Genomic DNA, 13,282 nt, shown 5'->3' with positions numbered 1-13,282 from the left:
AAAATACAACAAACTGAAGTGCAAAGGGACTTGGGAGTCCTTGTGCAGGCTCCCCTAAAGGTTAATTTGCAGATTGAGTCTGTGGTGAGGAAAGCAAATGCAATGTTAGTATTCATTTCAAGAAGACTAGAATATAGATGTAATGTTAAGACTTTATAAAACGCTGTTGAGGCCTCACTCAGAGTATTCTGAGCAGTTTTGGGCTCCTTATCTTTGAAAGGATGTCTTGAAACTGGAGAGGGTTCAAAGGAGGTTCACAAAAATGAAGAGTGTTTGATGACTCTGGGCCTCAATTCACTGGAATTCAGAAGAATGAGGAGTGACCTCATTGAACCCTATGGAATGGTGAGAGGCCTTGATAGAGTAGACGTGCAGAGGATATTTCCTATGGTGGGAAAGTCTATGACCAGAGGATACAAGCCTCAGAATAGAAAGGCGTCCTTTTAGAACAGAGATGAAGAGGAATTTATTTAGCCAAAGAGTGGTGAATCTGTGGAATTCGTTGCCACAGGCAACTGTGGAGGCCAAGTCTGTATGTATATTTAAGGCAAAAGTTGATAGTTTCTTGATTGGCCAGGGCATGAAGGGATACGGGGAGAAGGCAGGAGCTTGGGGCTGAGAGGCAAAATGCATCAGCCATGATGAAATGGCAGAGCAGATTTGATGGGCCAAATGGCCTAATTCTGCTCCCATGTTTTATGGTCTTGTGTCTTATGGCTCTGGTGAAGCGTATAGGCTAATCTGGTGTGCAGTGGATACAATGGACTACAGAAACATTGGTGAACTCTCACCATACTATTGACTTTGGACGAAAGAGACAGGAGATCATCAATGACTATGCTCCACTGGGAGCTAAGGGCCCAAGAGGGAGAAGACACATTCCTTTTGCTTAAAATGTGATTTCATAAAAGTACACTTAATCATATTAAATCCAGCAGACATTTTTATTGTTTGCAAGCATAATATAAATCATGTAGATCTGTTGGATCTGGAATGTTGCCAGTCAGTCAGAACCTAATGGTTGGAATGGCACTGTAACGTAATGGTACAGTACAGGTGACCCAGGTTCAATTCCCGCCGCTGCCTGTAAGGAGTTGTATTGCACACAACATGGTGGAGGAACTCAGCAGACAAAGGCAGCATCTATGGAAAAGAGTGAACAGTCGACTTTTTGGGCTGAGACCCTTCATCAGGACCGGTAAAAAGAGAATTGAAGTCAGAGTAAGAAGGTGGGGGGAGGAGAGGAGGAGGTTCAAGGTAGTAGGTGATAGTTGAAACTGGGAGGGGGGGGTTGAAGTAAAGAGCTGGGAAGTCGATTGGTGAAAGAGATAAAGGGCTGGAGAAGGGGGAATCTGGTAGGAGAGGGTAGAAGGCCCTGGGAGAAAGAGAAGTGGGGAGGAGAACCAGAGGGAAGTAATGGACAGTTAAGAAGATAAGGTGGATAAGGTGCGAAAGGGAAATGGGAATGGGAAATAGTGAAGGGGGGGCAATTACCAGAAGTTTGAAAGATCGACGCTCATGCCTTTGATTTTGTACGTTCCATGCCATGGAGTTTGTACGTTCCCCCTGTGACCGTGTGTGTTTCCTCTCACAGTCCAAAGATGTTCCGGTTGGGAGGTTACTTGTCCCGTAATTAGGCTCAGGTTAAGTCGGGGGATTGCTGGGCAGCGTGGCTGGAAGGGTCGGAAGGGTCTATTCCATGCTGTATCTTGGTAAATAAATAAAACATTGCAAAGGTCTGGTCCTCCTGGCAAAGCTAATCATGTCGCACTTCCTATTTACAGTTTGCTGCTCATGCTAAATAAGTGCTGCAGAGTTCATAAAGACACTTATAGAAATTAAAAGACACAAGAGGTACTGCAGATGATGGAAATCTAGAGCAATAAACACAATGTGCTGGAGGAGCTCAGCAGGTCAGACAACATCCATGGATGGGAATAAAAAGTCGAAGTTTTGGTGCTAAGACCCCTCATCAGGACAAATTTAGAACTGTACTCATAAAAAGATAAATGTGCTTCATAAATACAAGAAATTCTGCAGATGCTGGAAATACAAATATGCATCATCTAACATTTGGCTGCTTCTTTAACTAAGTAGCTGAGAAATAGATCTTATGAGAGCAAAGAAGAGAGATGTGTGCAAAAGAGAATGACAAAAGCCTTGTACAAGTGGCTACTTCCTGACTTCACCAACAAAGGAATGTTTGACATGCCACGTTCCCTGAATATGGATCTTTCTGACCTGACTCAACTGTAGGTTATGGATTTCCATTTGATTTTTCCTGTAATTAGTCTCTGGAATGATTGACTAACTAATTTCCTTCAAGGGTCATGACCCTGTAGAGATGACAGTATAGCCTATGTTCTGCCCTGCTGATCTAAATGTGTAGTCAGATGCTGCATTGTGTTGAGTGATACTGTATTTCTCTTTCATCTTTTATATCCATTTGATACTTCCCTTCTTAAGAGCTGGGATTGGAGAGAAGATCATGTATTCTGACTTTTACAACTGATGCAAGAATTGTTCATTTATTCTTTTGAAGGTACAAGTCTTCCACACAATGCAGCAATGTGTTAGGAACTTTTTCTTAGTGAAACTTGTATTTATGCTCCTTTTACTTAAAGACATTTCTACAAATGTGGCCAGTTGGAGGCAGTTGTACTTTAAAAAAAAAGTTAATGCACTGAAGTCTTTCTGGACATGATGTAGCTCTGTGATCGTGGTGGGTGACCAGAATCAGTGTCGCAGAAAATCCAGAGCCCGTCATATGCCTGGATGGCCAGAGAGGGGTGTGGAAGGGGCCCACTGGAGTTCCTCAGAGCGGGTGGTCACCTGCACATACATGTGGTTGTCAGGTGCTTCAGCAGGAGCAAGCTCGAGCTGTAGGGCCTGGTGGATCTGGTTATCAAGCAGTTAGACGATCTGTGAGGATGGAATGATAGGCTGAGGTTCCATTTTGGCTGGCAGATCATGTCACGACAGGGCATCTGCCTTAGTGTTCTTGGAGCTGGGTCAGTAGGTAATGGTGAAGATGAATTGCTGAAAGAAGAGGGCCCAGCGAACCTGATGTGGGTTGAGTTGGTGAGTCAGTTGAATGGATATGAGATTCTGGATGTCAGTCCAGATCAGGAGGGGCTCGGTGTTTCCCATCAGTCAATATCTTCATTCCCCCAAGGCCCATATGATGGTGAGTAGTTTCCTGTCTCCTACTCCATAAAGGCACTGCATAGAGTTGAACTTGTGTGAAAAGGCACAAGGGTGTGTTTTCCCATCAGTCCTCACTGGGGAGAGCATGGCCCCAGTACACATGTTAGATGCATCCACTTCAACCGCAAAAGGTCCAGAGGGGTTCAGATGATGGAGAATGGGAGTGGTGGTGAAGAGTCTCTTGAGCTCCTTGAAAGTGTGGTCCACAGTGGCAAACCAAGGATAAGGAAGGTGATTGGATGAGGGAGATGAGAGGAGGGGTTGATTTGGCTGAAGTTCCTGAAGATATGGCAGTATAAGGTGGAGAAGACCAAGAAGTGCTGTAGATTTTTCAGGGAGTACGGTCGGGGCCGTTCAACGATGGCACATATTTTCTCTGGTCCATGGTTATGCCCTAGAGTGAAAACATGTAATGCATGAAAGAAATGATTAGGGAATGGAACTGTCACTTGCAGTACATTTGGTTTTCGAGGAGATGCTGAAGAACTGAATGGACATGACAAGTGTGGTCTTGTGAGTCCTTGGAGAAGATGAGGATGTTGTCAAGGTAGATGAACACATACTTGTGTAGCATGTCTCAGAGGATCTCGTTGTTGAAGGCTTGGAAAATGACATTACCAAGTAATTCATAGTGGCCAGTGGGTTTTTACAAATGGCGTCTTCCACTCTTCTCCCTGGCTGATGTGGACCAGGCTGTACACACTCTGTAGATCCACTTTGGTGAAGATCTGGGTCCTGTGGGATGTTTTGAATGCACTATCCATCAAGGGGAGAGGGTAGCTGTTCTTAATGATGATTTTGTTGAGTTCTCGGTAGTTGATACAGGGACGAAGACTCCCATCTTTCTTTTTGACAAAGAAGAATCCTGCATCCATTGGGGACTGGGATAGTTGAATGAAGCTGTGATGTAGTGCTTTGGCAATGTAGTCATTCATAACTTGGATCAGGATGGGAGAGGGAGAACAGATGACCTCAGGGAGGGGTGGTGCCAAAAGGAGTTTGATCATGCAGTCGTGTGGACTGTGAGGTGGCAGGGAGCTGCCCTCCCATTTACTCCAGGCAATGGTGTTGCTTTGGAAGTTTGGTGACATTGAAAGTTCCTCCTTCTCCACAGATTTACGAAGTAAAGTCAGCTGAGGTTGCAGGCTGATGGTCTGGTAGTGGTCAGCAGTGAGCCGGACACCAGGCATATTGAGGGTCATGAATGTAGAGTTGGGGTAACCCAAGATGAATGGTGTGTTGGATGAGTCGAAAAGGAGGAATTGGATGGACTCGTGGTGCTCTCCGATGCTCGTGACCATCCCAGAGCCCAAGGGACATCCATTATTGACCAGCATGCAGAAGGGGTGAGAGATAGGCTTGGTAGGGGGTCCAGCCCAGAAAGTTGCCTGCCACGCCGGAATCCACCAGAGCCTCCTTTGAGCGCAGAACCGTCGGGGTGAACAGAGAGAGTGATTTGGGCTATGGTGCTGAAATAAGAGGACAGGGAGAGCTTACCAGATAGAAGGGCCTTCAGCCCTTCATCGGTAAGTGGTTGTGTCATTTCCCGGATGCAGTGGGCATTTGATGCGTGGGTGATCAGCAGCTCTGCAGTAAAAGCACAGTTGTTTCTCCACCGATGCGCATACTCTTAGGGGCTTAAAGGAGCTCTTCCTAGCTGCATGGGCTCTGGAAGCTGTGATGAAGAGGGTCCTGCTGCCTGAAATGATTCTGGGAATGGAGCTGGGGTTCTGGGTGATGAATTGTAGAATTATTCCATGCGAAGCTTGTCTATTCAGAGGGCCAGGGTGAATGAGGCCTTTGAGGTCAGAGGGCATCTCCCAGGCAGACAGATTGTCTTTCAAGTGCTCTGAGAAGATGTGATGGTAATGGGACAGCAGCATTTCCACATTCCAGCTGCACTATGCTGCAAGGGTCCTGAATTCCACGTAATCTAGCAATGAGCATGAGCCTTGACACAGGTGAAGTATCCGATCTGTGCCCCCCTTCCACTTCCCAGATGGTCAAAACCCTAGGGCATCTCAGCAGTCAATTCTTCGTGATTATTGCAAATGGCAGTTTTACTGTAACAGGTAGTAGTGGCCAGGTCAGGGCTCACATCGTCAGGAGAGAGATGATGGCAACGTTGGCTTGGTGTGTAGAATAGAGAGATGGCTGGAGCTCTAAACAGAAAATGTACTGGGACAGAAAATAGTGGCATTGGGTTGGGGATCCATCAAAGCTTTCATGCAGCAGAAAAGTTGGTTGAGATTGGTGTGCTCCTGTCGATGGACAACTTCCTATAGGCGAGCATACTCGGCTGGGACAATCATTGGTTCATCCATTCTGTCAGGAAATATAGAGGAAGGTTGACCCAAAAGCAGATGATTTAGCAGTAAACTGCAAAGTAACAAGCCACAAGGGGCCACAGAATAAGAGTGAACAGATATTTAACACCACAAGGAAACAAGATAAATGAAGGCCAGGGGTAACTGGTTGAGGCTGGCTGGTTTGATTGTGAATAATCAACTGTGAATGGGAGCTGGGTTTAAATAGGCTGCAGGTGATGAGTTGAAAACAAGTGGCAGGTGACTCCTGTTACAGTACTGTGCAAAAGTGTTAGGCAGGTTAAGCCTAAGATATTTGCACAGTACTGTATTCGTCAAGGTGAAGTGAGGCTGTAAATCTGGCTGAAGCAAAGGGTGTTGAGAATGGCAAGGATGGAACATCACTGGAGGGGTGTGGACAGGTGGCAGAGAAGGAGTGCCCAGGCAGGGAGGTGGCACAAGTGCACCAGGTAAGGTCATTGATTCCAAATGATTGGTTTATTGATCATTACAGAATGCCTCTCATATGCTTCATGCTCCTTCCCCCTCCCTTTCTCTTTTCCCAACCAAGTTTCCCCTCTCACTGCCCCCTTCCCTCTCTCAGTCCATAATAAAGACCCATATCAGAATCAGGTTTATCATCACTCACATATAACATGTTTTTTGGCAGCAGCAGGGTACAATACATGGAATTACCAGAGTACTGTGCAAAAGTCTTAGGTGCCCTAGCTATACATATGTACCTAAGACTTTTTCACAGTACTGCAGCTGGGTGGAGACTGGGAGGTGCCTGCATGTGCAGATCTGGCATGGATTACCTGTCTGATTTGGCATGAAACTAGTTATTTAAGATGTTAGAAAATGTTTTACAACACCCTTGATCCATAAAGAGCATTTTGTAATTAGGAAGGTGATTATACTTTTGATATTTAATATAGATCAGCAAATTACAGGTGCTCTACCTACATAGAGTTTTAAACCATATTTACATCTTTGTGCATAATATATCCTCAATGAAACCACTAAGTAATGCTCTTCTCTGTGGCTTAGATTGCAGGACTACAATGTCTATTGAGGAATCCTTTTCCCATTGTTGAAGTCAATTAGTTACTCAATAGGGAGATTGACAGGAAAAAAAGATTTATTTTCTGATCACAAGAGGTGATTAATAGAGGTTTGTAATTGTCCATCCTTTTCGTAGAGTGCTCAACTGGAACCTGCATTTATTTGTTAGTCACCTTTGGATAAATCAGAATTATTTGCAATGCTGATAACATATGAAGTAGTTTGCTTGGAGGATATGTTACTCATATGTCCAACCAGATGTTGGACAACCTCGGATTGTTTTCTCTGGAGTGGAGACAGAGGGGGAGACCTGATAGATGCTTATAAGATTATGGGAGGCATAGACAGACAGAATCTTTCTCCCAGGGTTGAAATGTCTAATACCGGAGGGCGAGGGGATACTTAAGGTGAGAGAGGATTATTTCAAAGGAGATGTGAAGGACAAGTTTTTTACACAGAATGTGGTGGGTCCCTGGAATGGTGGTAGAGGCAGAAATGTTAGGGATTTTTAAGAGAAGTTTAGATAGTTACATGAATGTTAGGAAAATGGAAGGATATGGACATTGTGTAGGAAAAAAGGATTAGTTTAGTCAGCTATTTGTTAACTAATTTAATTAGTTGGCACAACATTGTGGGCCGAAGGGCCAGTTCCTGTGCTGAACTGTACTATGTATCCTGTTGATATGGAGAGAATAATGATGATGACATTATTGCTTTGGTCCCTTAACTGTTATATTATTTTTATACTTGCATAAGTGAGAATTCATTTAATCCCTCTGGCTCATTTTCTCCCTAAATGTTTCTCTGTAAAGATAGATGCCCAATTTTGATGTGTTGAAACTTTTCAGCTTTCACCATTGTGAGTGGGTGCTGTATCTCTATAACATCCCACAGTGATTGTTTGTTTTTGTTTGCAGAGGGACTGAGGCAGCTCTTTACATTGCACAATCACACCTCATATTGAGAACATGAAGTTCTCAGCAATGCTGCTGAAAGTAAACAATTATAGCTTATTTGCCAGCTTTATAACATATGGATTATTTTTTGTTAAAATTGTCCCCAGTCTGACTCCACAGCAGGGCCTTGAATTTAGATTAGATTAGATTAGATTCAATTTTATTGTCATTGTGCTGAGTACAGATTCAAAGCTAATGAAATGCAGTTAGCATCTGACCAGAAATGCAAAGAATAGTGTTATTTACAAAATAACTGTGAATAAAAAGTAAGTGCTACAGCACACACATATAACAGTACTGAGACAGTACAATATGGGTACAATACTGCTTAGCGCTGTGATGTGAGGTTCAGCAGGGTCACAGCCTCAGGGAAGAAGCTCTTCCTGCGCCTGCTAGTGTGGGAGTGGAGGCTCCTGTAGCGCCTACCGGATGGGAGGAGAGTAAAAAGTCCATGTTTAGGGTGAGATGCATGCTTGATAATGCTTTTCGCCCTGCCCAGGCAGCGTTTATGGTAGATGTTCTCAATGGTGGGCAATTGGGTGCTGATAATCCACTGGGCAGTTTTCACCACACGCTGGAGTGCTTTGCGGTCCAAAACAGGACAATTGCTGTTGCGCCTATTTGATCAGGATGGAGGAATTCAGGGACAAGGTGAGATCCTCGGGAATGTGGACATCAAAGAACTTGAAGCTTGATACATGCTCCACTACAGCTCCGTTGATGTAGATGGGGACGTGAGTGTGACTCCTGGCATGCCTGAAGTTCACAATGATCTCCTTGGTCCTCTGGGTGTTAAGGGCCAGGTTGTTGTCGGCACACCATGCGGCCAGGTGCTGGACCTCGTCCCTGCAGGCCGTCTCGTCATCCCCTCTGATCAGACCAACCACCGTGGTGTCGTCTGCGACTTAATTATGGAGTTAGAACCATGCACAGGAACACAGTCATGGGTGAAAAGGGAGTACAGAAGAGGGCTCAGCACACAGCCCTGAGGCACGCCAGTGTTCAGGGTGAGAGGCTGTCTAACTTAACTGATTGGGGTCTGTTAGTCAGAAAGTTTCTCAGAGAGGTGGCTTTAATTTGCTGGGCTTTATATTTCATGGAGTGTAAGTATGGGGCCATCTCCAGCCTGTTCTTAAAAGTGCTCAATGTGTTAGCTAAACTTGCTGGATTCTTTATAAAGTGAGGCACATTCATACTTTGACATTGCCACTGATAATGCTGACCTATCAAAGCATTTCAATTATGCTGTTTGATAGAAAGGGCTCTTATTCACTTATGTTAACTACTTATGCTCAGATAGATCTCTGTCAACAGGTCAGAGGTGCAACTTGGAGCAAATCTGATTTTGCATTTCTATATGTCAAGTTCAAGTTCAAGTTTAATTGCTATTCAACTGTACGTAAATACCAATGAATACAACCAGACTAAACAACATTCCTCTGGGGCCAAGGTGCAAAACACAATACCAACAGTCATACACAACACAAGGCATGTATAGCACATATAAGACAGCAATAAACATACAGTCACACAAATAATATAGCCCAAATCCCTGAGTGTTATGTCAAACTGCTCACTGGAGCCGATATCTCCAGCTGATCAACAAATGATCCTGTTGCAAAGCTTTTAATATCAAAGTAAAAACCAAGGAAGGTGAACTACTGGAAACACAAATAATCCTGCAGACGCTGGATATCCAGAGTAAGACACACAAAGTCCGAGAGGAACTCAGCAGGTCAGGCAGCACCAATGAAGAGCAATAAATTGTCTATGTTTTGGGCTGAGACCCTCATCAGGATTATTGTAGCCACTTGTTTAAAAGCTATCCAGACTTGGTGCTGAAGTAACATATATGGGCTAAGAAGTGGTAAATTGAATACAGTTTTAGGCAGTGTATTGTCATGCGCATTGGCAGAAGAAAAGTAAGGGTTGACTATTTCCTAAATGGAGAGAAAATACAAAAACCTGAAGCCAAAAGGGGTTAAGGAGTCCTTGTGCAGGATTCTCAAAGGTTAATTTGAAGATTGAGTCTGTGGTGAGAAAGGCAAATACCACGTTAGCATTCATTTCAAGAGGACTAGAATATAAAAGCAAGGATGTAATGCTGAGACTTTATAAAGCACTGGTGAGGCCTCACTTGGAGTATTGTGAGCAGTTTTGGGCCCCTTATCTTAGAAAGGATGTGCTGAAGCTGGAGAGGGTTCAAAGGAGGTTCACAAAAATGACTCTGGATTTAAATGGCTTGTCATATGAAGAATGCTTGATGGCTCTGGGCTTGTGTTCACTGGAATTTAGAAGAATGAGGAGTGACCTAATTGAAATCTTTCGCATGGTGAAAGGTCTTGATAGAGTGGATGTGGAGAGGATATTTCTTATTGTGGGAGAGTCTAAGACCAGGAGACACAGCCTCAGAATAGATGGGTGTCCTTTTTGAAAGGAGATGAGGAATTTATTTAGACAGAAAGTGATGAATCCGTGGAATCCGTTGCCATAGGCAGCTGTGGAGGCCAAGTCTTTATGTCTATTGAAGGCAGAAGTTGATAGATTCTTGATTGGTCAGAGCATGAAGGGATATGGGGGGAAGGCAGGAGATTGGGGCTGAGAGGAAAAATGGATGAGTCATGATAAAATGGCAGAGCAAACTTGATGGGCCAAATGGCCTAATTCTGATCCTATATCTTATGGTCTTGTGGTGTTATAATTGTGCAGAGAGTGGAGAAATATCAACATTATGTAGGCAGAAAAGAGTAGTTTAATTGTTATTATTTCTATAAAATATTTTAATAGTATATTAAATTTGTTCATTAGCTCAGCACAACATTGTGGGCTGAAGGGGTTGTTACGGTACTGTTCTATGTTCTCACAAGCACAACTAATGCCTGAACTCATCTGTCTTTAGACTGTATTTTTAAACATTATTGCATCTTTTATTCTCCTATTTCTTATTCTTTGACCTTTTTTTCTTCCACACTGATGCACTGAACATCCTCTAACTCAAATTTTTATGCAAACACTTGCTAGCCATATTTGGAAATGCTTGTAACTGCAGAGCATACGGAAGGTTTCTGTACCGTTCCTCAATAAAACAAAATCAAGCTTGCTATTATAAAGGAAAAAGCACTAGGCAAACTCAAATGTCTTAAGGTGTATAAGTCACCTGGACCAGATGGTCAACATCCCAGAGTCCTGAGAGAGGTTGCTGAAGAGATAATGGGGCATTGGTCATGATCTTTCAAGAATCACTTGGGAGGACTGGAAGATTGAAATGTCACTCTACTCTTTAAGAAGGGAGGGAGGCAAAAGAAAATAAAATTATAGGCCAGTTAGCCTAACCTCAGTGGTTGGGAAAGTGTTGGAGTCTATTATTAAGGATGAGGTTTCGGAGTACTGGAGACTAATGACAAAATAAATCAAAGTCAGCATGGTTTTTGTCAAGGGAAACATAGCCTGACAAATCTGTTAAAGTTCTTTGAAGAAGTAACAAGCAGGGTGGACAAAGGAGAGGGAGTAGATGTCATTTATTTGGATTTTCTGAAGGCATTTGATAAGGTATCATATGGTGTTGCAGGAAAGATATTGGCATGGATAGAGTAATGTCTGGCAGACAGAGACAGTGAGTGGAAATAAAGGAGGCCTTTTCTGGTTGGCTGCCAATGACTAGTGGTGTTCCTCAGAGGTCAGTATTGGGACAGCTACTTTTCACATTGATTGTCAATGATTTAGATAATTGAATTGATGGCCTTGTGGCAAAATTTGCAGATAATACGAAGATATGTGGAGGGATAGGTAATGTGATTGCAGCAGGACTTAGACAAATTGGAAGAATGGGCAAAAAAGTGGCAGATGGAATACGGTGTTAGGAAATGTATGATAATGCATTTTGGTAAAAGGAACAATATTGTGGACTATTATCTAAATGGGGAGAAGGTTCAAACATCAGAGGTGCAGAGGGACTTAGCACCCCTCGTGCGAAACTCCCACAAGGTTCATTTACAGGTTGAGTCTGTGGTAACGAAGGCAAATGCAATGTTGACATTTATTTCAAGGGGAATAGAATATAAAACAAGGACATAATGCTGAGCTTTTATAAGACACTAATCAAGCCACAGTTGGAGTATTGTCAACAGTTTTGGGTGCCATATCTCAGAAAGGATGTGTTGTCATTGGAGAGAGTTCAGAGGAGGTTCACGAGGAGGCTCTGGGAATGCAGGGGTTAAGATATGAGGAGCATTTGGCAGCTTTGGGCCTGTACTCACTGGAATTTAGAAGAATGCGTAGGGATCTCATTGAAACCTACTGAATGTTGAAAGGACTAGATAGGGCGGACGTGAAGAGGATATTTCCTATGGTGGGGTATCCAGAACTAGATGGCACAGCTTCAAAATTGAGGGGGAACCTTTTAGAACAGAGTTAAGGAGGAATTTATCTTAGCCAGGGAGTAGCGAATCTGTGGAATGCTCTACCACAGACTACGGTGGAGGCCAAGTCCGTGGGTATACTTAAGGCAGAAGTTGATCATTTCCTGATCAGTCAGGGTATCAAAGGATATGGCGAGAAGGCAGGTGTATGAGGTTGAGTGGGGTCTGGGATCAGCCATGATGGAATGGCGGAGCAGATTCAATGGGCTGAATGGCCTAATTTTGCTCCAATTTCTTATGGTCTTATGGCCTAAGTTCAAAGTAAAATTTCTAATCAGAGTACATACATGTCACCACATATAACCCCGCAGAATAAGAATCTCAGGGCTGTAAGTGATGACATGTATGTACTCTGATAATAAATTTTATTTTGAACTTTGAACTCATATTATAACATGACAAGACACAAGGCACTCTAACTAACAATGAGTCTGTCAAAAATGACTTCAAAATAAGGAATTATCAGTACCTATATTAGAGTCTGAACGTCTTACAGAATGGAAGCAGGCTCTTTAGTCAAACTTGTCCACGAAGACTGTATTGCCCAGAAAATTAGTCCCATCTGCCCACGTTAGGCGCCAAGTCCTCTCAACCTCTCATATCCATGTGCTTATCCAGATGGTTTCTAAATGTTGCTAATGTGCCTACCTCAGCTGTTATTTCTGGCAGCTAATTACAAATACCAACAACCTTTGGCATGCAGAAGCTGCCCTGATGTCCCACTTAAATCAGAATCAGATTTATAATCACTGTCTTATAGAATGTGAAATTTGTTGATTCATGACAATAGCACAGAGCTGAAAAGTATTGGACGCTTCACGAACTTTCATGTCATCCTTGTGCAGGGGGCATGCTAATCTTCTCTGTATCATTCCAATGTCTGTAGACAGTATGTGCTGCTGAAACAAGTTCCTGATCTTAAGCCTATGCCTTCTTGTTTTTAGCACTCCCTCCCTCAGAGGTAAAAAAAAACATACTTTTACCCTGCCTATCCCCCTCATGATCTATATACCTTTGTCAGGTCACCTCTCAATCCCCTGACCTCCAGGAAATAAAGTCCCAGAGTACTGAACCTCTTCTTTTGTAAGCACAAGAGATTCTGCAGATGCTGGAAACATACAAAATTCTGGATGAACTCAATGGGTCAAGTGACATCTATAGAGAGGAATAAACAGATGGTGTTTCAGGCCAAGACTCTTCATCAGAAATGGAATGGAAGGGGGTAGAAGCCAGAACAATAAGGTGAAGAGAGGGGAAGGGGTGCAAGCTAGAAGATGAAGCCAGGTGAGGGGGAAAGTAGGTGGGTGGGGATGGCCAACACCAATTCCAG

The 13,282-nt window shown here is 43.3% G+C and overlaps 1 non-coding gene across 1 annotated transcript; it reads right to left on the bottom strand.

Moving 5' to 3' along the window:
• Window positions 1–12,752: 12,752 nt before the first annotated feature.
• On the bottom strand, window positions 12,753–12,859 carry LOC140186524 (U6 spliceosomal RNA). The gene has a single exon (XR_011882898.1). It is a non-coding gene; the product is annotated as a U6 spliceosomal RNA (small nuclear RNA).
• Between the last annotated feature and the right edge of the window lie 423 nt (window positions 12,860–13,282).

Source organism: Mobula birostris, chromosome 22 (genome assembly GCF_030028105.1).
Source record: "Mobula birostris isolate sMobBir1 chromosome 22, sMobBir1.hap1, whole genome shotgun sequence".
NCBI lineage: Eukaryota > Metazoa > Chordata > Chondrichthyes > Myliobatiformes > Myliobatidae > Mobula > Mobula birostris.
This window is presented reverse-complemented; position numbering and strand designations above follow the sequence as displayed.